We start from the raw sequence: 25,017 nt of genomic DNA, 5'->3' as shown, positions 1-25,017 counted from the left end.
CATCCCTGGAAACATTCAAGACCAGGTTGGATGGGGCTCTGAGCAACCTCATCTAGTTAGCAGTGTCCCTGCTCCCTGCAGGGGGGTTGGACTAGATGACCTCTGGGGGTCCCTTCCAACCCAAAACATTCTATGATATCTCAGAAATAATTCCTAACACTTCTGCAGCTGCCTCAGCCAGCTCCCTCAATGCTGGACTTCATCAAGTGAACATGAAGACACACATCTAAGCGGTGCCTGAGCAATCCTAGGATTACGCCGTGTGCCAAGTGGTGCTACACAGAGCCAGCTCCGATCTGTCAGAGGTCCCTTCCCTCTCACGCTGGTTCTGAGCCAACCCAGTCCTCAAAGCCAAACAACAACATCTGTGCAACACTGGGTCTGACCTCGTTATCTCTGCTAGACCCCACTGTTTCTTCTCACTCCCTGCATTGCAGTGGTGCAGACCCATCCAGGAGGCTGCCACAAAGCTAATTCCATCTGCCAGTCCCGAGCTGGTTTGGTCCAACGTGCAGCTCCTCCAACCCAATACCCAGCGTATTCTCCCCCACCAGCCAAATAACGGTGAGTTGACTAACAGTCATCCCACTACACTGCTCCAGTTCCAAAAAAGTTGGCAGAGGGGAAAAGAAATTACTCTTAAAAATATAGCTGCTGGTCATCCCAATCTTGTTTTCTACTGTAGTACAGGCAAATGTCTCACGCGTGTTTATGACTGTAACCTTACAACACAGCCATACAGCTTGCTCCCACTTTACATCTAAGAAAGAGAGGCACAGAGCAATTCAGCGACTCATCACAGGTCAAAAAGAACATGTGCGGAGAAGTACCAACAAGAGGTGCTGGTTGTGTTCTCTGAGTTGCGAGTGCCCCGCAACAGCAGCAGCATCAGTTATCCAGAACTAGGGTACCCCAGAAATTAACTATATCCATTGTCTAAAGCAAACAAAAATATTTCCCCATACCTTACAGCTGAAACAAAACACAGTTAGAGTAAGATACTAATAGTTTGCTCTTACCTGGGGACTTTGCTGGCAGAAATAGAAATGGGCTGGTGGACAGTCAGTCAGATTTGCCTTATGATCCTGGGCACCGCTGCAGTTATAACTGGCAAAAAGGCTGAGGAAGTGCTCTCTCTTGTGTTTGTTTACTTTGTCAGGTGTGTTCATTAGACTCAGATTGCATCAAGGAGCTCCCAGAAAAGCATGTGTGAGAATCACACCCCCCCCTTGCAAGGTTTTCCCAATCAGAGGCCGTGTCCTTGTGCCCTTGGCTAGGGTCACGTGCCTTCCTTGCAGTATTTAAAGAGCAGCATGTGCACTGGTTATCAATCATCGGCGTGAGCCTTCTGAGGTGGAAGAGAACATTCAGAAATCACAGCTATTGCTAGAAATTTCTGAAAATCTGATTCCTTGGAGGCTGGCAGGGGTTTTATTGCATTAAGGAAAAGAACAGAGTTTGTTTTGCAGTTTTTGGCAAACCTTTTCTTTGGGAACTCAATCTCAGCTCCAACTGTACTGTGTTCAATCATTTTAACTGTATGATGTTTACTGAGCTGTTGTTAAACAGTGATTCATGCTAGGGAACTTCACAAACAGTTCTAAAACACTTAAGAAAATAATTCTAGATCTTCAAGTGACAGGCTGTTCAGCTGCTCGCTGGTCCACATGTCCATAACAATCAGATGTCAGTGCCTTAAAGAATGCCGATGCTAACTGTGTAACTTCAGGTTTGCAAAGACTGGAGGGTTTCTGCAGAGATCACCTCCTCACCTGAGGCTGTCACAGCAAATTCCCACCCCAGAGCCCAAGGGAATACTTGAGACCCCTCTTTCCAAAGCTAATAACTCTCTGGCAAGTGGAGGCCCAGCACCCTTTTGCAGGGTCTCTCAAGCCTGCTGAAAGCCAGTCTCTGCTGCTGACATGCTGACATCATTTTCCAAGTATGATACATGATGGGAGCAAAAGAATCTGCTCTGGTTTTGTAAGTAATTTTTAAAAATAGTAGGTAAGTGTAGCACCAGTGAACTGAGTCAGGGTACTTGTGCCCTGAATACAGCCAGAAGAGGTACATCACACTCAGTTGACAAAGGAAACTCTCCCCTTGCCACCCTGCCATCGTTGCACAGCTTGAAACTGGTGGGTGACTGCAAGGGATGAAAGAAATTTTTTCAGTCTCTATTTAAGTCTTCAATGCATCTGGCAAGACTTCAGAAAAGGAACTGCTTTTGTGCCGTGGGAGTTGTGCAGCAGAAACCGAGCAGTGGCCAGTTCCACCCAAACCTCCCATCCAGACTACTGGAACGTGCCCAGGACCATCGCCACCCTAGCTGACACAGGAAAGGAAATGGAGATCACCAGTATTAAAGATGTGAGCTGCTTGGCTTGAACTTGAATCAGGTGTCTATAACCAAGACTGTAGTAGCAGCCTCCACTTTTGTAAATCAAGAAGAGGAAAGATTATCTCACCTGCAGTACATCCAGGGCTTACAAACAAGAGCCTTCACATCACATTCCCAATTTCTAAGCCTATCAGTCTGTCCTGTTATCATCTGACTGTACGCTCCAGGAGTATCTTCCCCACCCTTAAGAGACTTTGCTTTAGCTGAACCCAAATTTGAGTCTACCCTAAAAAGTTATCTTACTGGCCAGATTTATTTCATGTCCCTTCACCCCTTCTTCTCTGCAGTTTTGGATCCATTGCAACTGAATAGGGTAGTTATCAAGGAAGACATACGTAAACCTTCCCTTTGAAATGTGTGCGTTATCACCATCTTTCTTTCCTCTGCTTTCCCATTTTTTTCAGTTTGACTGTAACTGCTTTGGGTCAGAAATGACCAAAATTACAGTAACTTTTATGAAGGAAATTAGTTACATTTCAAGCCAGTTATTCAGAAGCGATGAATACCACACAGAAAAATCATCAAGTCTGTTGCTGGCCCAGAAGTCATGACTGAAGCAGGCTGTTTGTCCCACAAGGAAACCTGCCTCTTTCCAATTGGAAGCAAGAAATATTTTGGCAAGCAGAGGCAGCATACATGGAAGCGTGTTCTGCCTGTGTTCAGGCCACTTCAGTCTGATGGATGGGATTTCATTCCCTCTATCTCCATGAAACTCCTTAAGCTTTGCTAAATTCAAATACGCAAAAAGAGAGAAATCAGAGTGTAGTTGTGTTCAGAGAGACAGCATAGGTTTCTAAACCAGCTCTCCTCATTAGCATACTTCAAACTTCTTTGTCAGCAGACAGAAGGATACCTCTTTCAGAAAGCACCAGAGTCAGTTTAAGCTAGCATTAATCTACTTTAATAGTAGTAGCTAGTTTTAAACCACCCCAAATCTCACCCGCAGCACCAACCCCTGAGGCAGGAGCTTTGCTAAATGGCAGTGGTTGCTCGGTACCCAGGAGGCAGCACTGTCTATCACTTACATGTCTCCCGGAGTGGAAGGCACTGGCGTGGAAGACCACCTGCGCCAAAGCAGGAGTCACCTCTTAGCTGTGTTGTCTCACCAGGCACTCTCTTGCTCTCCAAACCATTGGGGGAAGAGTGAGAGGTCATTGCTGTCTCCCTTCCAAACCCAGGTACAAGCCATGTGCCTGTCCCACGTGGAGAACGCACCAGATGCTCCCAAGCAGTGCTGAGGGGGGAAAAAACACAGGTGATCCACTGATTAAGTGGCCAAGGTCTGGCCTCTGGTCCAAAACCAATTGTGGTTATTTACAGAACAATTTGCAAGAAGGGAGGAAGAAAGTAAGTTTTATTTACAGCTTTCATAGATTTTTCTCCATCTGCTGCTCAGTTAAAAGAAAATGTGTATGTTAATATAGACAAAAAAACGTAATACCCTGAGGTCTGTGTATCCCACATTCCAGTTAATAAAACCAGAAATTAAAACCAGCATCTGTTTTCCACCAAAGATCTTTTTACCAATATATTGAGTTAGCAAACATTCAAAACAGTCATCCTGACTTCCCCTTCCAGGACACTTGCCTCAAAGCTCCCATTTGGGAGAAATAATATATTTGGTGGGTTTTTAGGATGTTAGTGAGTTTAGACTCACTCCACTTCTAGCTTCATGCTATAACCACAAGAGCTGGGAATGAATTGTTTAAATATGAATAAATAAACACTGATTTCCATGGAGCTACGGCATTAAGAAAAGAAACAACAATCACAAGGTTGATAGAAAAATCCAGACTTTGGCAGTGCAGAGCTGGTTCACGTTCTATCCCATTTGCATTCAGTCAAGCTGCTGGCTTAGCTTTCCCTCTCTCCCTTTCCTTCCCTCTCAAGCACTGGGAATATTTATTCATGTATGACCAGGCTTCAGATGTTTCCTGTAAGACTGATGAGCTAACGAGTGAAATGTTGGGCCTAGGCCGGTGCAGAGACAGTGTACGCCTGTGTAACTAGTAGCCCTGTTTTCATACTCGCTGGTAACCCAGGAACAAAGAGAAGGGGAGTGCGTGATGCTGCCGAGCGTGTCTCGGGCAGAGGCTGGAAGCAGGTGTGCAGTGTTTGTCCGCCCTCTCCCAAACCAATTCCAGGCCTTGTGCCAGCTGACAGGCAACCGACTAAGCACAGTGTTGTCCTTACTTGATTAGAGAAGTGTTAAAAACCTTTAGGATGGGCAGGAGGCAACTGGAAGATGCAGCATGCTCTAGCTGCTTCCAGGCAGGGCAAGTGCATACAGGCAGCCGGTCTTCATCTTGTCTCGCTCATCTGGACATGAAAGAGTCTCCACCTGGAGTCACTCCAGCATCGCTGAGGATAAGTTGGACCTCTTTCTCCAGAATCCCATTTGCTTTCAATTTCCTCTACTGCCATCATGTCCAGGGCATGTGGCAACGGAAGAGAAAGAGCTGCTTTCACGGACGTGTCCAGTCTGAAGGCTTGGAGCTTGATTCATACCAGCGTGAATGTCCAGAAGCTACTCCAAATCTCTGGTATGTTTTTCAGACTTTGGTGCTCTGGTTCACAGCCTCTGTCAAAACTAGCTGCAACAGCGTAAGGAAGGCAGACAGTCCTAGCTTTACTCCTCTGCTGAAGATTCCTACCGGTTGTGGTAACCTCTGGCAAACTTCTGCATCAGCTTCTAAGAGAGGTTTAGAAATCCCTGACACCTTTGCAAACTCACTGATGTCAGATTCAGAACACATAGCGGTAGGTGATGTTCATCTCAGCAAAGATGAGCAGTGCAGTGCCTGTGCTCCAAGTGAAGCGTGCTTTGCTGTAATTTCTCTCCGAGTTTGTAGAAAGTACTGAAAGATTAAAAGAGGAATGAGATGAAGAAACACAAAGATGCCGATCTTCAGTGAAAGAAGTTGATCTGTGCTCGGAGGGGTCTGGGACCTTACTGGATTGAGAAGTCACCACCACACTGTGATCTTTCAGTGATCTGGGGTTAGAAGTGAGCTGGCTGTGGTGGTACCTTACCTCTGATATGAGACTCAGGTGAGATGCTATGTTGATCACAAAGGTTGATAGTTTAAGAATAGCCCTTTCCCAGTCTGCTCCAAGATTTTTCGTAGAAAAGGCATGATACATCTTTTTCTGCACATATGAAATAATCTCATTTTATTCTGAAGGATATTCAGAGCTTTTTGGTGACACAGCTACATTGCTTTCCCCTAAATATTTAGCTGTGCAAGCTCATGCTGTTCAGGTCTGGAATGTCTCAAGATGGAAGAGGGAAATGAGGCTGCCTGGAGCTGGGCCCAGCATTTCCCTGGCAAACGTACATCAAATAAACCAAAACATTTACAGACATAAATAAGAGATGAGAGACCAGAGGGGAAGAGGAGGGGGGAACCCAAATCTCTCTCCCGCTGTGTCCAGCTTTAACTCAAACACAAATATTAGAGATGGAGGGAAGGGGGTGGAGGAAGAAGAGAAAACGATACATAGAAAAGAATGTGAAAAAGCTGTACATTCCAGCACGATCTCAAACCTGCCAGGGAGACAAATGGGAATAAGCAGGTAGCAGTGTGCAGCCTTTTATGGGAAATCTTCCATTCATAGGAATTCCCTTCATTTCTGCATGACCATGTCTCCCTGGTCTTTTTTCCCCCCATTGACTGATTCTGGATTCACAGGGCCTCTCTACAGTTAACCACAGCACATATTTTGAGCAAAAGTCACTTTGCATCTCACACAATATTGGAGAAGAAACCTAACAGAGACCTACCCAGAGAAGCCCCAGAGCTAACAGATTTGCTTTAATAATAAAATGATCTCTTTTAAACCAGCATGTTTAAGGCAAGTGGAGAAGGATGCAACCTTTCATCTACAGATAGAAGGCAATTAACTCCACCTCTCCTTTCAAATGTCACTTTTCTTTCTGTTGTGGTCAATGAGATGGCATCTGTGGTGGTGATTGCTGGGCAGAACAGAACTGCCCCCTAAGAACGCGATTAAGATCTGCCACTAAACAGCACCGGGCAAGAACTTGATCACTGTGGCCTCAAGAAAGAGTCAAAGAGATGGCAGAAGCAAAAGGATCTGCACACATTCTGGAGGTGTCCTAAGATAACAATGTTTTCATGGACTTTGAGTCAATGTGTTACGTTCTTTCAGGGAATTATGGCTTTAACTTGCTTTCCATGAAACCAAAATGTCACTGTAGCCATATTCCTTCTAGAAAGCAGAAATGTCTATGAGTTGCTCTCAGAGATGTATAAATAGGTGCTGATAATTTTTTTCATTTTCCCCATAATTAGGTGATATTGGGATAGGAATACTCATCCAGATAAATTCAAAATACCCACTTCAGGAAAAATGCAGCAGGTGAAAATCTGGCATAAGCTGTCATTTTTGGCACAGAAGTATCTGAACTAGGGTCCGCGTCATTTACCTCCGACATCAAGAAAAGGCAGCTGTAAGAGTCTCAGAAGGCCCTAACTTGCAGAGAGAACTGGGCAATGGGAGACTAGGCAAACTGCCTTTACTGGTGTTTTAAAAACAAAATTAAAATCACAAATGATTCAGTAAAAATATTGTTCAAGTTTCAGCCATGGTCAAAAATAATCAATATTAAGGCATGGTGAAAAGATGACAAAGGTAATACTGAAAATATAATGGAATTACAGGAATGATAGTAGCCTATCCTCTGAAATAACCGTGTTCAGTTTTCTTTTTCAAAAGAAACAGCCAAAATAAAATAGAAAATGATGAAGGAGGCCCTAGGAAGATTGGAAGATTATCCATATAAAAACATGAGAGGGATCCAAAGAAATGGCTCTTTTAGAAGAGAAAGCAAGCAGTTGAGCAAGGACATGAGAGGGCAGACGTAAGCAGAACTGTGCAAGAGATCATTTAGGCATACCTAAATGACCTCGCTTTAAAATGTAAGACCCAGAAAGCCCCCAGTTAAAGAAGCTCCAAGTATAAAACTGTCCCCCCATGTGTCCCCCCCGACTCAAGCTTGCCACTCCCCAGTGAAACAGATAGAGCTGAAGTGAAGTATTTTGAGTTATGATGTGCAGAGCGCATTTGCACAGATGGCTCCTCAGGAATTAGAAAGACTTGGCCCTTGTCTTGAGAACTTGCTTGAGACAAAGTGCTCATGGGAATGCAAAAAATCCAGCAGATATTTATGCAAACAGCAGAAGTATTCTCCATAGTTAAACATGGTTATTAACATGGTGCTACCCAGTGTCCATTTTAATAGGATTTTATGCTGTCCTCTGAAGCAAGGAAGGCTGGGCACAGTGACGAGCCCTTGGTCTAAGCCAGTTTGGCAATTCCTGTGCTTGAGTCCTGCCAGACTGACACTGCACTGAGAAGGGGCTGGTAGACGTTTCGTTTCCCAAAACACTTCCACTAAGGGAAATCCGTTTTTTCTTTCTAGGTCCCAGTGATTTTCCTTCATCCTTCCCACAGGAAAATCTCCCAAGAATTCACCAGTATTTTGCTCAGAAAAGTGCCTGCGAGTGGTACCTGCTGCAGCACTGGACAACGGGGCAGCCTCCCACCCGTCTTCCCTGAAGCAGCCAAATTTCTGCTGCCGCAGCCTCACATTTTCAGGAGAGACAGCCTCACATGCCAGGTCCATCAGAGGGGCTGCCACTATTCACTGCTGAATTGGAATTAACAAAAGCCTTTTTCTATTCATCGTTATTCAATGACTTTGGAATTTTCAAGAATAGAACAAATTGTAATGACCAAATTTCTGCATTCACGACAAACTAGCACCAATGAAGGGGATAATTAGTCAGATGAATTAGTCTGGGGAGAGGGAGCCAATCTGGGAAGCGTGTGCTTAACAGAGCAATCACAGAGCTCCAGAGACGGGCTCGCGGGTGGGTTTTCCAGGGACCGGGGGAATTATTGAAGCAGCCAGACCAGCAAACAGCTGCAGTAACAAAAGCAAAAACCAGATGCCAGGCTGTACGAGCTCAGGAGAAAATACAAATGAGAATCCGACGCTGAACGAGGCATGGGGCACTGACGTCAAAAGTGTTGCACCAGGAATGCGCTTGGCCCTTGTGCAAACCCACCTCCACCAGAATTCCCCCTGCAAATTCCCTGCAACTCCCATCTAAACCCTTTGCCCTTTGGAGACACTGGATCCCTCTTGTGTTTGTCTGTCAAGAGTACAAGGGGGTGAAAGCCTGTTTTCCACTTTGCACCCCACTGCGCAGAGTACGGCATCTGTAGCAATTAAACCCAACTAGCTTAGGCTGCTTTGAACCCAGCAGCTGAGCGAAACCCAGCCCGGAACCAGGCGAGGCACCTCTGGTTTGGGGTTTCATTACAAACTGCAGTGAAGGCCAGGTCTGCTCAAGTTCACAAATGCTTTGTCAAACTGGGTTATGCTTTGATCAAGTCTGACTGGTTTGAGAGGAAAAAATGCGGAGAGATCCGGAGGTGGTTTTTTTCTCAGAGGACTTTGTGTGGGAGAACTCGGTAAATATCCAGGCGGCTCAGGCAGCCAGAGGTGTTGGGAATTTCACTCCCATTTCCATAGGTGGACTGGGTCGTGAGGCAGGCTCTGACCCAGAATCTCAGGTCACAGTTTGGACAGGCACCTGAAAGTCTCGATCTCGGTAAGAATGAGCAAGGAGGACCTGCCCAAAGCCCTCTTCCAGACACAACTGCGACACAAGCAGATACAGGAGTGATAATGAAGCCAAACGAAGCCCTGGATGAGGGTTTGAACTTGGCAAGCTCAGTCCTGTCTCTGGGACCTGCCTGGCCTGGGGCACACTGTGAGGGCAATCTTTCCTCTAAGACAGGCTTTTGATAGCCTGCTAAATACTGTAGAAGGTGGTGCACCATGGAGTTTCACAGCTCTCTGTCAGATCCCCAGAGACACCAGACACCGAGAAGAATGAATGTTTTTCAAACCTATGGCAACAGCAAAATTCTGACCTGAGCTTTTTGCGTTTTCAGGGGAGGCCTGAGCCAGCGGAGGTTCTGGCAGGAGGCGATGGCTTTGTGCCCGTCCCGTGTAGCGCAGCACATTGAGCCTCAAGGGGCATTTGCTCTGCAGAGGCTCTGTGTTTCAATGGGTGCATTGCCTGTATGGCCCTGCGGAGCTTACCACAGCATAAACCAGGTGGCAAAAGTTTTCCCTTTTCTAGTCTATTCTTCACAACCCAGACTGTCTTCCGTTCAACTTCTGCTCTCCTTCCCTCCTCCTCTGCTCTGGATTTCACCTCTGTGTTGCTACTGCCTCACAGAAAATACCGATCAGTTCTTGTAAGTAGCTGGGACGATGTGCAAGGGCAATCCTTATTCATCGCCCACGTGCCTCAGCTTAACAACCAGGACTCATTTGATCCAAAACACAGGCTTTAAACTCAACAATTTCTACTGCAAACAACAATCTGAGAGGTCCTGTGGGTTACATATGCTGCCAGAGAGAATATCCACCCAGATTATGCAGTTAGGTAAAGCTACTGCTTGCAAAGGGAAAAGCTACTCCAGGCCACAGAAGCTACAGAAATAGGACATAAAGAAAATGGAAACTGAAAATTGGGGCAGACATATTCTTGACCTACTCTGTTATCTAATTGCTTTGAAAATTAGAACATTGAAGCTTCTGGTAATATTTTGGGGTTTTTTTTTATGGTTATACGCTTTCTCAAAGTATTTGAATATATGCTATAGTTTTCACCCACACTTTCAGGGGTTACAGGAAAAGAAAGGTCTCCATACACAGTGATATCACAGCCAGCATGGAAAAAAATCTCTGCTGCGTGGGAAAATTGAACTGAATTTTAAAAAAAAAAGTTACTGACTCAAGAAAAAGGGGCCGAACTGCTTTTGCCATGAGAAACGGAACAGAGCAAAAGGGATGAAGGAAGGAAAGGAAGTAGGACAGAGCTCACTGGGGAGCACAGTAGCCAACCTGAGTTGCCAGTACTCTGGTGCAAGTGCAGCGGGGGTCCGGGACCTGATTTTCTGTCCCCGGGGGTCTCTTGCCCTAGATCTGGCAGGGTCAAAGCCTTCCTCAGCTAATCTGGAAAAAGTCAAATCTGTGATAGCAGGGGAAGAGATGCTATTCTGCAAAAGATTTTTTTTTTGACAGAATCTGAGAAAATACATCATGTCCTGAAGGAGAGAAGGGACACTCCTGGCTAAGGTCTGTGCATGATGTCCTCTGGGATCCTCTTGCTCAGTTATGGGTAGCACATTACCAGTAAAACATTGTCAAAGTGGGAATTCAGGGAAGAGAAACAAACGGAGGGAGAGGACCGAGCTAGACTGTCAGAACTGAGCTGTCTCTGCCATTTGGCTGAGAGACAAAACAGATATGCTAGTAAGTTTGAAAATACGGCAAAAATAAGCAGAAGTTTTTTTATGCATGTGAGAAAGACTTAACTAGAAAGAAAAAAAAAAAAGACGTGACTAAAGAATAAATCATGTAATACAGTAGGTCTGAAAGCTTCAGTACAAGAGTATTTTTCCAGTTAGACTGGCCAAGATACTAAGAAATCCTGCAGAGGGACCAGATTTGTTTTAGCAGAAGAAGGGATAGGAGGGAAAAGGAATGATCTGTGATTCTGGGAAGTAGCAGAGATCTGGTTTGTGGCACGTAAGGAAAGGGCGTCAGGTCCTTGGGTAATTTCAAAGACCTCAATGCTCATTCTGGAGTAGTCAGCTCTGATGGTGTGGGAAGTTATTCTGGTTTTTGAGTGAGGATTTATTGGTAAAGAAAATGTAAAGCACAGCACTGTATCCAACTCCCTGCTCTCCAAAACACTGCATGTTTCCACAGAGACATGGCATTTCTTAGTTGCCCACTGAATCCCACCTCTCCACCCCACCCCATGCCAGCCTGTCTGCTCCAGCCTGGAGCTCACAGAAGTTACTAAACCGCTCGAGTGCTTAAGTAACATAAAAGTACACATGGCAGAGGAAAGGTTGCATGAAGGCATCTCTCGTCACCAGCTCTGTTTACCTGTCCAGCACTTCTTCCTGTACTTCACTCCCCTAATTGAACCCTGACCTAAAACAACCTGTGTTTTTAAAAAACCTTCCACTCAAGTGACACAAGTAACCCTGCTGATTTCAGCACGCAGGAAGAAACCACTTGATGGAAGCAACAATAACGAAATCAGGCCCTAAAAATTTAGATTAGACTATGAAAAATTGCACCAGTGACTCATTCTGCCTGGTGACTCCTTGTTTAGGACGCTGAGAAATACAGCTCTGCTTGGGGATGATCTTTGGCCGTGAGTGCACTAGGAGGAAGGATGTACACCACCGTCTCTCATACAAGAAGAGGGAAAACCCACAACGCACCTTGGTGTAATGGGACAGTGAAGTGCAGCAGATTTGACTTCTTCTCAGGGTCTGTCCAGATTTCAGTCTCTGAAATCTTTGAATCACACCAGATCGGTAACATCCCACAAGCAGCCTGTGCGTGTATCCAAACAGCTGAGCCGTTCAGTCCATCTGCTCAGAGTTTAGCACTTCGGAGTGCCTTAGCAGCACAGCATTAGGTGGAAGAGGAGAGCTGGGCAGGCAAGTAATTACAGTGTGGGACCTGCAGCAGAGTACTTTAAATCACAGACATGGAAAGAAAGGATGCATCCAAAAAAAAAAAAAAAACCCCACCAAAAAAATCCCCAACCCAAAGGAGGGGAAGGCCTGGGCAGCCCTTCCGAACCCATGAAGCAAACAAACAAACATACTTAAGCCTTTGCATTATGCCTTGGAGCAGGGCTGCACGCACGGGTTTCCCAGCAGCAGGGTCCTGTGCCGAACAGTGCCTCCCAGCAGCAGCTGGGAAAGCAGTAAGTGCATCTGAAGGCAGGCAGGCAGGGCAGCAGGTCACCCAGCCCTGCTAGAGCAGCTGGGGACAGGGGGACACGGGGGCAGCCGCTCCCCAGAGCGGGGAGGGAGGGCCCGAGCACCATAAAGCACCGCACTGGGGGTGGGAGATGGGAAGAAGCAAGGCGCTTTGCTGGCTTCCACAAGGGAATAAAAATGACAAAATGAGAGCCTTAATTGCAGAGTAGAGATGTATCATCCCCTCTGTTCTACACCCCTGTAGGGATGTGCCATGCAGATGTCTCTGGCTGGGGTGGTTGCCAGCAGGGCTTTGCAGAGGCTTTGTCTCTGGATGGGAACTGTGCACTGGCAAAGAAATTACGGCTTTTATGTGCTTGGTAACTGCAATTGCGGCTGCAGCTTTATGTTCCTGTGTTGCTAGAAGACAGCTTGTTCCTCCTTCCCCCCATATAGCCTTCGTGAGAAGGATAGGAGCATTACCACGGGTTGAATAGCAGATGAGGAGAGAAAAGACCGATGAGTAAAAGCACAGATTTGACATTGGAAGCGGAGGTGAAGGTATCCCCGTAAGGCACAGGCATCACGCCTACAGGCTGAGTTGCTGGGAAACAAGAGAGCGAGCAGCAGCGGCTGCAGGGGGAGGACAGTAACTGAGGCCACAGTGTCACCACGTCCTTCCTTGGACACTTTCTTTGGTGCCTGGAGAAAGGTCGCTGTCATGACAGCAGGAACTGCCATCCACAACAGTGTTCAAGCAAGACAGACAGCTTGCAAAAAGCAGCACCTCAGCGGCCCCAGGGCGTGTGAGCTGAGCGGTTTGGCTGCCGGTGGGTAAAGAGGAAGGTGCCCAAGGACAGGCGACATTGCGAAATTCCCCCCTTTGCCTGAGGACAGCCCTGAACCTGTGAGCCACTTACCTCTCCCCTCGCAGGGCGACTCTTTCTCCCTGGGAAGCAAACAGGCAGGCGTGAGTGGCCCTCTGAGCCGCGAGCTAGCCCTCGGGGTCGGTGGGGACCCTGCCTCGCTCCCCCCGCCGCAGCGCTCCCCCCAGCCCATGTTGCACAGCTCCCTGTGCCCAGATGGGGAGAGGGCACTGCTGTACTTTCTCCACCTTGCCTTTAGCATGAGAGGAGGTGGGCTGAGGCAGTAACTACTCAATTTTGTTCTGTCGTAGAACAGGGGGGGGAAAAAAAAAAAAAAGGAAGTGTTGTTGTGGGTCCCCCCGAGACTGGCATATTTTGGAATATCTGGCAAATTGAAAACATTTGGCTTCAGATTAAGTTTTATTAGGTGGAAAACAAATAATTTCCCTTGGGTGGCATTTTCTACAGAAACCAAAGGAATCAGACAAAACAGCTGGATTCCCAAGGGAGCACAGACTGCTCCCAGGGCTGCAGAGCAGAGGTGGTACTGTGTGGGCTGCATGAAGCAGCTGGCCGTGGAACCATGCTCCCTCTGGCCTCAGGAGTTATTGGACATGATGTAGAGCAGCTTCAGAGGAGACAGTTAGAGGGCCCCATTACACAGGGCAGAGTAACCCCGGTACTGGCTGTCCATCAGGTATGAGGGAATCCCAAATTCAAACCTCACGTTTGTGAGCCAGCACATATGCTTTTATCTGCCGCCGTTACCTTTCCCATTAGAGGGTCCCAATCACCAGACCATCAGATATACTACATATGTCTTTCAGGCTTCTCTTCTGAAGCCGTCCCACCATTTCTACAACAAAACATAATGGAGACAGCATAGCACAACAGCCGGGTGACTGAAGCACCTGGGCATCAGTATTTGCAGAAGAAGGGTTGGACATGGGTCTCTCACACCAAAGGGTCTTCTGCCCTAGTGAGTGGACTGGAAACCCCAACAGCAACCAGTAGCCAGTTCCACTTAGGATCCCACCCTGAACAATATGAAACATCTTGTTACAGAACCATCAAAAAATAGGTCGGTCTACAATTCAGCCATAGATAGCTGAAACAATCTGCTTATTTTTACCTGAACTAATCAATCATTTTGAGCAATCAGGTACTGCAATCTTTGGCAAAAAAAAGAAAACAAAATCTGCTAAGATGGAGCAAAAAAGGAACATGCACATATTTCTGTTTTTTCTTCCTCTCATAGCCTTGCATTCGTTATTCTTTCCTTTGGTCAGTGACCAAGATGGACACACATTTTGTCGACCACATGCAACTTTGTCAGTAACCTTTGAACACGACAAATCAACTGTGCAGCAGAACCTCAAGTTATGCAGTTCCAGGCAACGCTCCCAAAGCGATGGGAGCAAAGCCTCTTCTCTTCCACTGATATGTGGGATTAACAAGGGTGCTGTAAATACGAGAGGGAAGGCCAACCAGCTCTTGCATAAACAGCATCAAGGTCCTTTTGTGTCAGCAGTCAGCACCTCAGAAAATTACCTCAGGACAAGGTTTTCGGGGAGAGAATGGTTCTGCACAGCTTTCTAGCTTCCTTGACGTAAGTGCTCGCAACACACGCTTACTGAACACGCTCTCCTTCAGGGCCAATTTATGCTTGTTTTGATATTCTTTCCAAAATACCTCACTGGGGTCATGGGAAGTGCTACGCAGCCAAGTCAAGTGATAAGCATCAGCATGTTGTCAGTATATGAAAGCAAAACCAAACCTTTTTTAAAGGAATTAGAGAGTCTAATGACTGAGCTAATCTGAAAGACTTCCAGAAGAAACCGCAGCTGGTAAAGGAGAGAAACTAGAGGTTTTTACCTCCAGTTACTCCCCTAGGTGGAACTCCTCAGCACCCCAGATACAAAGCCAAACATAGCACAGACAGCAAGAGGATGGCCAAAGCAGGAATCTGGCATCAGAACATGTTATTCCCGGACTAGATCGACTAGTCCATCATTTCTAGCACAGCCTCAGACAAAGATGACTCCCTGTGTTGCCTTTGACATCTGTATAATCAGGAAACCAGGTGGATTTATTGTACTCCCAAAGCAGTAATGACCGAGTGTGTGTTCCTGTACCGTGTTCCCACCCCAGTGAGACAGAAAGGTACTGCCACCCCCGCTTTGAAAATGAGGAGCCAAGAATAGGTGAAATAAAACTGTTTGCCCAAAATTACACATAAAACCAATGGCAGAGCAGCTGAGTGCAACCCAGCTGGCCTGTCCCTAGGTCAGGACTTTAACACTCTCCTCCCAGCTTGACCTGAGTTTTGATCTAGAAGGTAAATACTGATGCATGCGGGTGAGTTTTTCATTTATTTGGCAGGACTGCAGTTCTTGGAATTCACCTCATTAAGATCTTGGCCTCTTCTTGTTTATGGACAGCAAAATTGCTGCACAGAGAAACTAAGCATCCCACAGCTAGTATAATTTCAATATCCTGAGAAGTCACTTGGAAACGAAGGTGGTAGGTATGCTGTGGCTTTAGAGTCATAATATTTCATCTTTGATTTCAGTCTGTAATGGGATAAATCTGTGTAGAATTGGGCCATAGGATCTCTTCAGGCAATAGTCAAACTTCTCTAGGGGTTTCAGTTCTCTAGGGTGGGGTTTTTTTAAGCGCTAAATATACGTGTGTCCAAATTCCCAAGAAAGTAACATCTCCTGAATGTAGAAAATACTTTTTGTTGTTGTTGCTGTTGAGCTTCAAGCTCATTCTGTAGAGACAGAACACAGCAATATCTTATCAAAGCCTGTAAAACAATTTTATTTCTTGCAAAGAGTTTTGGAAATGGCCAACCACGTTCTGTGCTTAGTCTCCATTGAACAAGCCTCCAGAGCCCGTGTCCAAGTAAACCTCACTACACATTGTATTTTATAAAGCAATAAAAGCAACTGCTATCTAGGAGTATAGTGGTTTTCACAACGTCTCCAGCCACATCCACTCAAAACCTCAGTTACTGTAAGGTGGAAGTCAGATCTCAGACTAGCTGAATAATAGGATTCCCCCTCTGTAGAAATTTGCAATAGCTTGAAATACAATTTCAAATAGGCATAAAAAAGTTTGCAAGTTTCCCATGAAACAGAAATTCTGTAAAATGTAATTTCAGAAACACTGATACATGGTGTTTCCAAAATATTAGGAGTAGCCCAGGACTTCAGTAGCTGTTGAATGAAATTACTATAGGGTTTTTTTCCCCCCCAGTATCACTGCTGCTCAATGCTGATTAGGGACAGCAAATTTATTCGGGAGTGAGAAGCACCAAAATGGAAGACATCAACTTCACTCAAGGGTCAAGCTTCCAGGTTCTGTGGGACAAGAGAAGTCCCATCTCAGCCAGCTAGAGGATGCCAGGACTGTGGCTACGGGTCAGTAATTCAGGGGCAAACCTTGGAAGCTGTGTTTCTGTGCAGCACTGGGATCAAACATATGATACAACAGGTACGTTATCCAACAGAAGGCTGATGATTAAAGATTGTCAAACCACATATGTTTCCATGAAACACTTCTGCTTCAGCACATACGCATTTTCTAACCATATCATCTTTGTTGAAACATCCCTAACAAGCTCTATTCAGTTCCTCTTGCTCCCAAATTTGCAATTTCTCCTCATACAGGCTACATGAGAGCTGTCATTAGGACCTTATCAATGTAGATCCTTTGAGCATGCAGATGGACAGGCTAATTCTGTCACCAGTAGCATCAGCTGTAGCAAATCATGCACACATGCTCCCTTAACCAATTTGTCGTGGTACTTAGGAACACACTGGGCCACACTAAATAGACAGCATTGGCCACCTCTGCAACTCTTCATGAATTACTGTGGAGTCATAACATAGCATAGGTAAATGCTTTTCAGAGGGATCAGCTTTGTTTTGGAAACAGGCTCCTGGACAGTCCATAAAAGCACAGGACACCTAAGAAAGAAAAACACGTTTCAATTAACTGCTGATGACTGACTTGACTTTGTGTCTGACAGACTGTGCTGAACAAAGCAAACCTAGAGCCTGGAGTATTTAAACAAAACCACAAAGCAGTGCATTGAGAGACTATAAAAGGAAGCACTATATAAGAAATCTCATTTCTGCACCCCATTACGGTACCATCTAGGAATGCACAGTACTTAGAATCATAGAATCGTTTAGGTTGGAAAAGACTTCTAGGATCATCAAGTCCAACCATTAACCTAATGCTGCCAAGTCCACCACTAAACCATGTCCGTAAGCACCATATCTAGATGCCTTTTAAATACCTCCAGGGATGGGGTCTCAACCACTTCCCTGGGCAGCCTCTTCCAATGCTTGATAACCCTTTTGGTGAAGCAATTTTTCCTAATATCTAATCTAAACCTCCCCTGGCACAACTTGAGGCCATTTCCTCTTGTTCTATTGCTTGTTACTTGGGAGAAGAGACTAACACCCACCTTGCTACCACCTCCTTTCAAATACAGCCTACAGTACTTGGTACAGTCACAGTATCGGGGCCATTGAGCTTTCACATTGCACTAGACATCCTAAGAGGCATAAGATGCTCTGCAAATGACTGAATTCTCTACTAACTTGGAAAAAACAGTCGCCTTGGTTCCCACATCAGTGCGTGAAGACCATCAGGTCCCCACTGCGACAACAGTCATTGCTGGCAATCAGGGATGCTGGTACCTAGAGTAAAGGCAGAAACAGCAGGACAGAGTGATAGGGCCTCCTAGATACGTGGCTACATCTTCACATGTGGTATGAGAGCAGCTATGAGCACAGCCTGCTTGGTGACCTGGCCCCTCACAGACAGCCCCCAGCCTGACTGCAGAATAGCCTAGAAAGCGTGCCCAAGCATGTGACATCCCAGGAGATGGCCTCCAGACCCACTCTGAGGTCACACAGAGGTGCTCTTGGAAGAGTCCTCCAGATGCAGTTGCACTTACACCTCTGAGTGCTTTTTGGAGCAGGGATCATTTCTTGCCATTGGCTTGTATCAAGCTTGAAGGCCCGGGATGGTTACTGTCATGGATGTGATTTTTGGACCAGGAGGGGCTGGGTTAGCTGTACTAGATGCATTTGAGTAGATGTGTAAATGCACTGAAGACATTACCATGGCTCATTACTGAGCAGAGAGCAGCCAGCTTTACCTGCGCTCATCAGTACAATTCCTGTATCAAGCACCACATTGCATGCAGCAGAAGGAAGACAGCCCCCATGGGAGATTTTGTTTTCCGCAAGTTCAAGCTCAGAAGAGTTAAAACAAAAAGGGCCTCTGCCCCAGCTGCATAAATATTTCCATGCAGAACAGGACTGAAATGGAGGTTAGATAAGCAAGGCCTTGGCAGCAGGAAAAACAAACAAAGCCAGTCCCTGCTACGCCAACTGAGAAGCAGCTTGTTTTGCCATCAGCAGTTTGTCACACAAGACCTGCAAAGACTTACAGGCAGACAAGACCAACTGAAGAAGGTTTCTGTGAGCCCAGCCAGGAAGAGAAACGTTTCCTGGCTAGGATTACCTCAAGCTGGATGTTCCCAGTGATGTGACAGGAGGGCAAGGCTGCAGCTGGGGAGTTGGCTGCAGCAGGGACATGTCCCCAGCCCTGGGCAGAAGGTTCACCTGAAGGCCACCCTGGTTCCTGTGCACTGTGTCAGCTGAGAACAGGGAGCTAGTTTAATCAGAGCATGAAAGTTCATGGCAATCCTCAGCCCCCTTGAAGAAGCTTTTCTGTAACAACAGCCCATCTTGGGCTCAGGCAGTGGTGAGGAACTTGGGTTCTACTGCTGAGATCGCAGCACTAAGTTGAAAGCAAGAGGTATATGGGACCTAGGCACTCGCCTCCCCACACCGCTCTAAGGGATCCCAGAGGTCTAGGACAGAGGTCTGCACTCTCCCCAGCACCCTCACCAAAATGAGGGTGTTTGCAGCCACGCGTGGAGAAGCTGCAGCCTGGCAGCTCTGTGCTGCTGACAGCAGCAGCGTGGCTGGGCTGAGCCCAGCTGCGCCCACCAGCCACCTCTCCCCTCTGGGACACCTTGTCCTTTACACTGTGGGGAAGCTGGCTGATGAATAGCTTCTTGACTGAAGGGATGATTCACATACAGCTCTGGCGAGAGGAAACTCTCATGCTACAACAGCGGCACAGAACACAACGTCTCTTTGCTGCTCCAAGTCTCCTTTCTTCTCCTGCAACCCCCTCAGCTGTCTCCCTCCAATTTTATTCCCAGAGCCCAAAGATTGCTTTTAACAAAGGCGGTTGAGTCATTTCCCAGCCCTGATGTGCCATCTACCAAATGCTTCAGATGACTGATGTCTTAAGAATCCAGCCTGTTCCCTTGCTGCACTGCTTAAAGCCACTGAAATGGAGCAATTATACCCAATTTCTGTGACAAAGAATGAGAAGTCCTGTCATTATCACAGCTTCCCCTTGGAAAGGTGGTAGGTGAGAGGAGGAAACACATGAGCAGTGTCACAACAATAACAGGCTGATGCATGCCATGAACTGCGACCGGCTGTGGGTCTGCTCCCAGAAGGTGCCTCTTCCATCCCGTGAGAGGCTCCCCCGGGCGTTACAGGAAGGCAGTGCTGTTTGATGGTGGGCCCAAGGGAACAGGGGTGACCCTTTAAAAGACCCCCCTACTAGATAGCTGCCACTACACCCCAGGGCCCAACACTGGGCTTTCTGTACAGACTCCAAAGGGGCGTTAGACATGACACACCGGACTCCCCACGCCTGGGCTTAGCAGAGCATGAGCATGGCATACCCAGGACCTCCAGGAGATGCAAGGCAGCTCCATGGGGAAGTGCTTAACAGCGCATTGCTCTGCCTCTGGAGTTTCAAGCCAACACCTGCCTCCACAGGGAGAAAATGCTGTCAGACAGCCACCAGGTGACCATCGTATGAGACAGCAGAACATTTATCCACAGCTTCACATCCACCACAGGAGAACACATATACCTTTGGCTTTTATTCCCTCCCATACGTAGTCCCATAAGGGATGCCAAAGGAGGAATGGCCGTGCCAATGATCCCCAGGCAACACTGGCATCTGTTGTGAATGTTGGCAAGGCAGTGCAGGTAGCACCTTGCTGAGCACGTCCATGGCTACCTCAAGCCACCCAGAACCACTCAGTGCACCCCTCCCTCCCCCACTCCTGATATCAGTCCCCACAACTCTCCCAACGCTTCCTCAGTCACCGAGATCCTCATGCACATAGCTGATCTGCTGCTGCCTGGATCAGAGGATGCCTGGCGTGCTGCAGCGTGCCTGCGTCCTCACGTGCCTTGTGGCAATGATGGGTCCTTCCACAGGAACACGGAGGGGAGGCAGCAGGCAAAGCGGTTGTCAGTAGCATGGCTCTGCCTCTGCTCTCTACTCTGCACGGGACTTGTGTGCAGCAGTTTGGAAACCTCCAGCTTTGTTCAGCCGTAGCATGAGGCTGACAGACGAAGGAAAGACAAATAGAAGAGACACAGAAAGTGGACAAGGAAAAACTCTCAAACTTGAGCTTCCTCACATGTCCCCTTGTGTCTGAATGCACAACTAATATTTAGAAGAACTTGGATGTTGTCGCAAGTTTCAATATGTGACATGGGGAATCTTTCACTGACCTGACCTCTCCCTTTGCAGGGGGTCCGTACTGCTCCAGCTTTTCCCTCTACCCCTTTCCCACCCCATTTTCACTACCCTCATGTTCTGCTGCTCCCCACTGTCCTGCTCCCTTTTCACAGCCTGTATCTATTCCAACTCACCACATGGACCGGTTACACCTCAGCCAAGCGCTCTCCACCTCATGGCTAAGGCTCTCCTTGGTCCTCTCTGTGAACCCAGTGAAACCCCTTTCCCCGCCGACTGCTGCCTTCAGCCCCCACCTCCAGCCAGCACAGGCACATCACACACCAGTGCAACCACCACCAGCCACTGCTCCTCACCCTTTGCCGTTTTAAGCTCAAGCTAACACAGTATAGCCATGCAATTCCGAGGTGTACTCTCCTGCTCCCCTCTCGTTAGCTGCTGCGATTTGCTATGGCCTGATCCTGAAAGTCAAAGACCAGACAGACCTCATCCCTCCCTGTTGTCTCCCTGCACCCAGCCTACAAACTGCTGACTGGGTCCAAATGAAACTTGGCTTGAGCCTGCCCTTTTACTGATGCAACACTTTACAGCACTGAAATAGAAGGGTAAATGAGAGCAGAATAAAGGTATGAACCTACACTGAGGTGCCTGGAAAGCCATAAGCTCTTTGTAATTTTGGCAGGAGACTGACTTTATAAATACATCAGCACGTGCTCATGTCTACAGGTTTGAGCATAGCCTATATCCCTTGGATAAAACCCATGCACACCTTCCCAGCCACAAAGGACGGTCCCCGAGAGCAGCTATTTCAGCCTTTTTTTTGTCTTTTAGCAATAAGAATACCCTTGGATGAAAGTCACCATCGCTCTGCGGCAGGGTCACTGACCCAGCCTTGCTAAAACCACAGCAAAGTTTTCTTTAAAGACAAGCGCTTCTTTCCCCAGAGCAACTCCCTGCCTCAGACACCAGTGCCTGTCAACTCATTTCTCTGTTGTCATCCGAAAGAAGGAATAACAAGTGAAAACCACAAACCAGGGTGGCCTGGGAAAATTTTGACAGTCTGACAAAGGAAAGCAGAGGAAGTTTCTCCTTGTTTATACATTTTCAGATCTTTGAATAAAGATTTCCCTGAAAAAACATCGTGACTTCCTCTAACCAGATGAAGAAAAGAAGATGTCAGCTTGTATCTCATCAGATTTTCTGGTGTAAAAGCCAAACCAGGTATTTAGATGGATGATGCCATTCAGTGACAGTAATGTCCCTGTTGTGAAGCATAACCTGCATTTAAACACACAGACTAAACTAAACCCACCAAAAGAACAGAGCGTACAGAAACTACGAGCCACCCACTCAACCTTGCAGATGCAAAACAACTGAACCCATAAGGAGGAAAACAAATGGGGAAGGCAGGCGGAGTGCGACGCCTGGCTCAGGCAGCGAGCAGCAAAGCGGCGGCTCTATCGTGGAGGTGGGCAAAGGGCTGCACAAACATATCCCCGGGCGTGTGGTCCCCCATGCCACCCCAGAAGCCCCTCTGGGGGCTGCCAGGGGTCCCAGCTGCCTCCTGCCTCTACCATGGTTCTCTACTCTAGCACCAGAGCACATTTCTCAACATGAAGCACAATTGCAGAGCTGCAGTGGCCCCAGACTCCCTCAAGTCCAGTGAGTACACGCTTGGCCCCTGTTAATTTTGGCACTTTGGGAAGGGCAGCAAGACTGATCTGGGAAATGGAAGGGAAGGCTTGGATGGGAATAGGAGAGATGATCTCAATAAAGTATACAACAACAGGATTACATGCAGTCGACACAGGACAAAGCAAGGGAATTTGCCTTAGATATTGAGCAAAGAAACAAGTTCTGATGAGGGTGGTCAAGCAGTGCAGCAGGTGCCTGGAGAGGCTGTGAAATCTCCATTCATGGAGATATTCAGGACCTGACCAGATATGGGCCCGAGCAACCCAATGTGGCTTTGAAGTTGGTCCTGCTTTCCGCAAATGGAAGGACCAGGTGACCTTCAGAGATCTCTTCCAACCTAAATTAGATTCTACAGTGGTGTTTGATCACAAGCTACCATCAAGCATTGGAATCCAACAGGAGCTTGAGAATGGCTATTTACAGTATTTAGGAAGGGAACAGTGATCAGGGTGAAGAAATCAAGAGTAAGATTTGGAAATATTCCATTATTAAAATCAACAGGGTCAATCAGGTTTTATTGAAATCACAGGCCAGTCGCATGCCTGACATTCCTAATATTTCTGGATACATCCAGGACAGGAAAGGCAGACTGGGGAGAAACGGAGCAGCACCTTCCTCCGCCTTCAGGAGAGGCCTTTCCCTCCTACCAGCGGGCCGCCTCTGCGGCAGCACGGCAGGAAGGTTCTGGCAGGCAGGGGTGACCTCTCCTGGAGAGTGCCAGCCCGGTTGTCCTGCTCCAGGGAGGGCAGGAGCCCGGCCACAGGCTCCCCCTGCCTCTCTCTGGCCAGAGCACAAGAGAGAGGCCCCCAGCAAATCTCTGCAGGCACCCCCATGCCAGCCACATCCCCCGAGAAACCCACCTCACAGCAGACACCCTCCGTGGCCTTGTCAGCCTGCAGAGAAAGAAGTGTTTTGCCAGTGTGCTTGTTTTGTATTTGGCATGAGCAGGATTACCTGATAATGAAGTGCTCTCTATTTCAGCCATAAATACGAAGTTCTTTAAGCAGATGTTGGTATAAAAGATACTTAAAACTGCGGGGCTTATTCCAGTTAACCTGTCATCGGCACAGGGTGAAATGCGGAAAGGTGACTGTAGAGAACAGTGACAATTATTAAAACCAGTAACCTAATTGGTGACATAATTATGTGTATGTGACTACAGAAAAATTGGGGTGGAAGGGACCTCTGAAAGTTATCTCATCCAAGCTCCTGCCCAACAGATGTGCTTGGGTGGTGGGGTTGCTCAGGGACTTGTCCGGTTCAGTTTTTACCATCTCCAGAGACCAAGATTCCCCTTTCTCTCTGGCAAATGTGCGTATCTTTCTATGGGAACAGGCCTTATTAAAACCTACTTGGTCCCATATTTGGTGAGATCACTAGCTTACTTAATGGAGATAACTGTATCAGTATGTTTACATCAGAAGGCGTGTTGCGGCCCCACTTGGCAATCTGTGAAATTAGTATTGCCGATAGGAAGTGGGTAGCATTAAGAATGATACAAAAATGGTGGGCTTGGAAAGACCAGGAGCATGCTCAGCTGTACAGGCCCAGCCAGAAGACTGCCCAGCATAACAAATTCATTTGTGCAATATGGTGGTTAATGCATCCAAACTGGGATCGTTCACATGGTGGCAAAGGATGGTGATGGTTACATGTGTACAGTGGAGGACTGTCTCTTGCAAAGTAGCATCTCTCTAAAGGATGATTACAAATCCGACTCTACCCAAGAGTCATGGTACACAGTCAGTTAAATACGATCCCTTAACATGATACTGTTGTTAGGACAAATGTGATTCTTGGACATACAAGCAGGAGAGTATCATGGAATCACAGAACAGTGGCATTAACCCAGTATACAGTGCTGTTGAAACAGCAGCAGAAACTACTACACTACATCGAAAGAGAAATGTGTGGCTGAATATCAGTGTTCACAGTTTAAAAACAAGGCAGAAATTGTCAAGAGTTCATGAAAGAGCTTCAAGAAAGATTCAGCATCTGGAAAACACTTCTAGCAAGAAACTTAAGAAGGTCAATGCAAGTTTATCCAACAGAAGGTCAAAAGATGGCTTGAGCACTGTCTATAATTACCAGCACAAGAAGAAATGATTACTATTAGGGCTCTTTAATCAGGCAGAGCAAAAAAAAAAAAACAAACAGGAATATAATTTGATGCAGTGGTTGGAAACAGAAGCCAAGCCAATTCAGATGAACTATAGGGAGCAGTGATTAACAAAAGCCATTAACCATTAGAACAATGTACCTAGGGGTGGGGTAGAGCTTCTGCAATTTGAGATCTCGAACTGAAGACTAAACAGCCTTTTTTCAAAGATACAATGTATCTCAAGAAATGTTGAGGCAGGAATTATTGGGCAAGATTCACTGTCAGAACAGATAATCATAAAGTTCCCTCTGGTCTTAAAAACACGAAAAGTGCCCAGGAAGAACAGCGAAGACCTCTGAAAGTGCTGAAAGACATCAGAGCAAGTTGTGCTGCGTTACAGGAGAGATTTAAATTACTATTAGGAGTTACAAAAGAAAGTGAAATCTTATTTTTAAAAGACACAATTTCTTTAGTAAAGATGAAAAATCCAGTGAGAAAATCCTTCATGTAGC

At 46.7% G+C, this 25,017-nt stretch overlaps 1 protein-coding gene across 1 annotated transcript in view; it reads right to left on the bottom strand.

Annotated features, from left to right (window-relative positions):
• LOC104134098 (1-aminocyclopropane-1-carboxylate synthase-like protein 1) overlaps positions 1 to 25,017 on the bottom strand; it is a 52,424-nt gene that overhangs the window by 26,451 nt on the left and 956 nt on the right. The gene's annotated exons all lie outside the window — the stretch shown is intronic.

The sequence above is a fragment of the Egretta garzetta genome, unplaced genomic scaffold (assembly GCF_000687185.1).
Source record: "Egretta garzetta isolate BGI_Z169 unplaced genomic scaffold, ASM68718v1 scaffold329, whole genome shotgun sequence".
NCBI lineage: Eukaryota > Metazoa > Chordata > Aves > Pelecaniformes > Ardeidae > Egretta > Egretta garzetta.
This window is presented reverse-complemented; position numbering and strand designations above follow the sequence as displayed.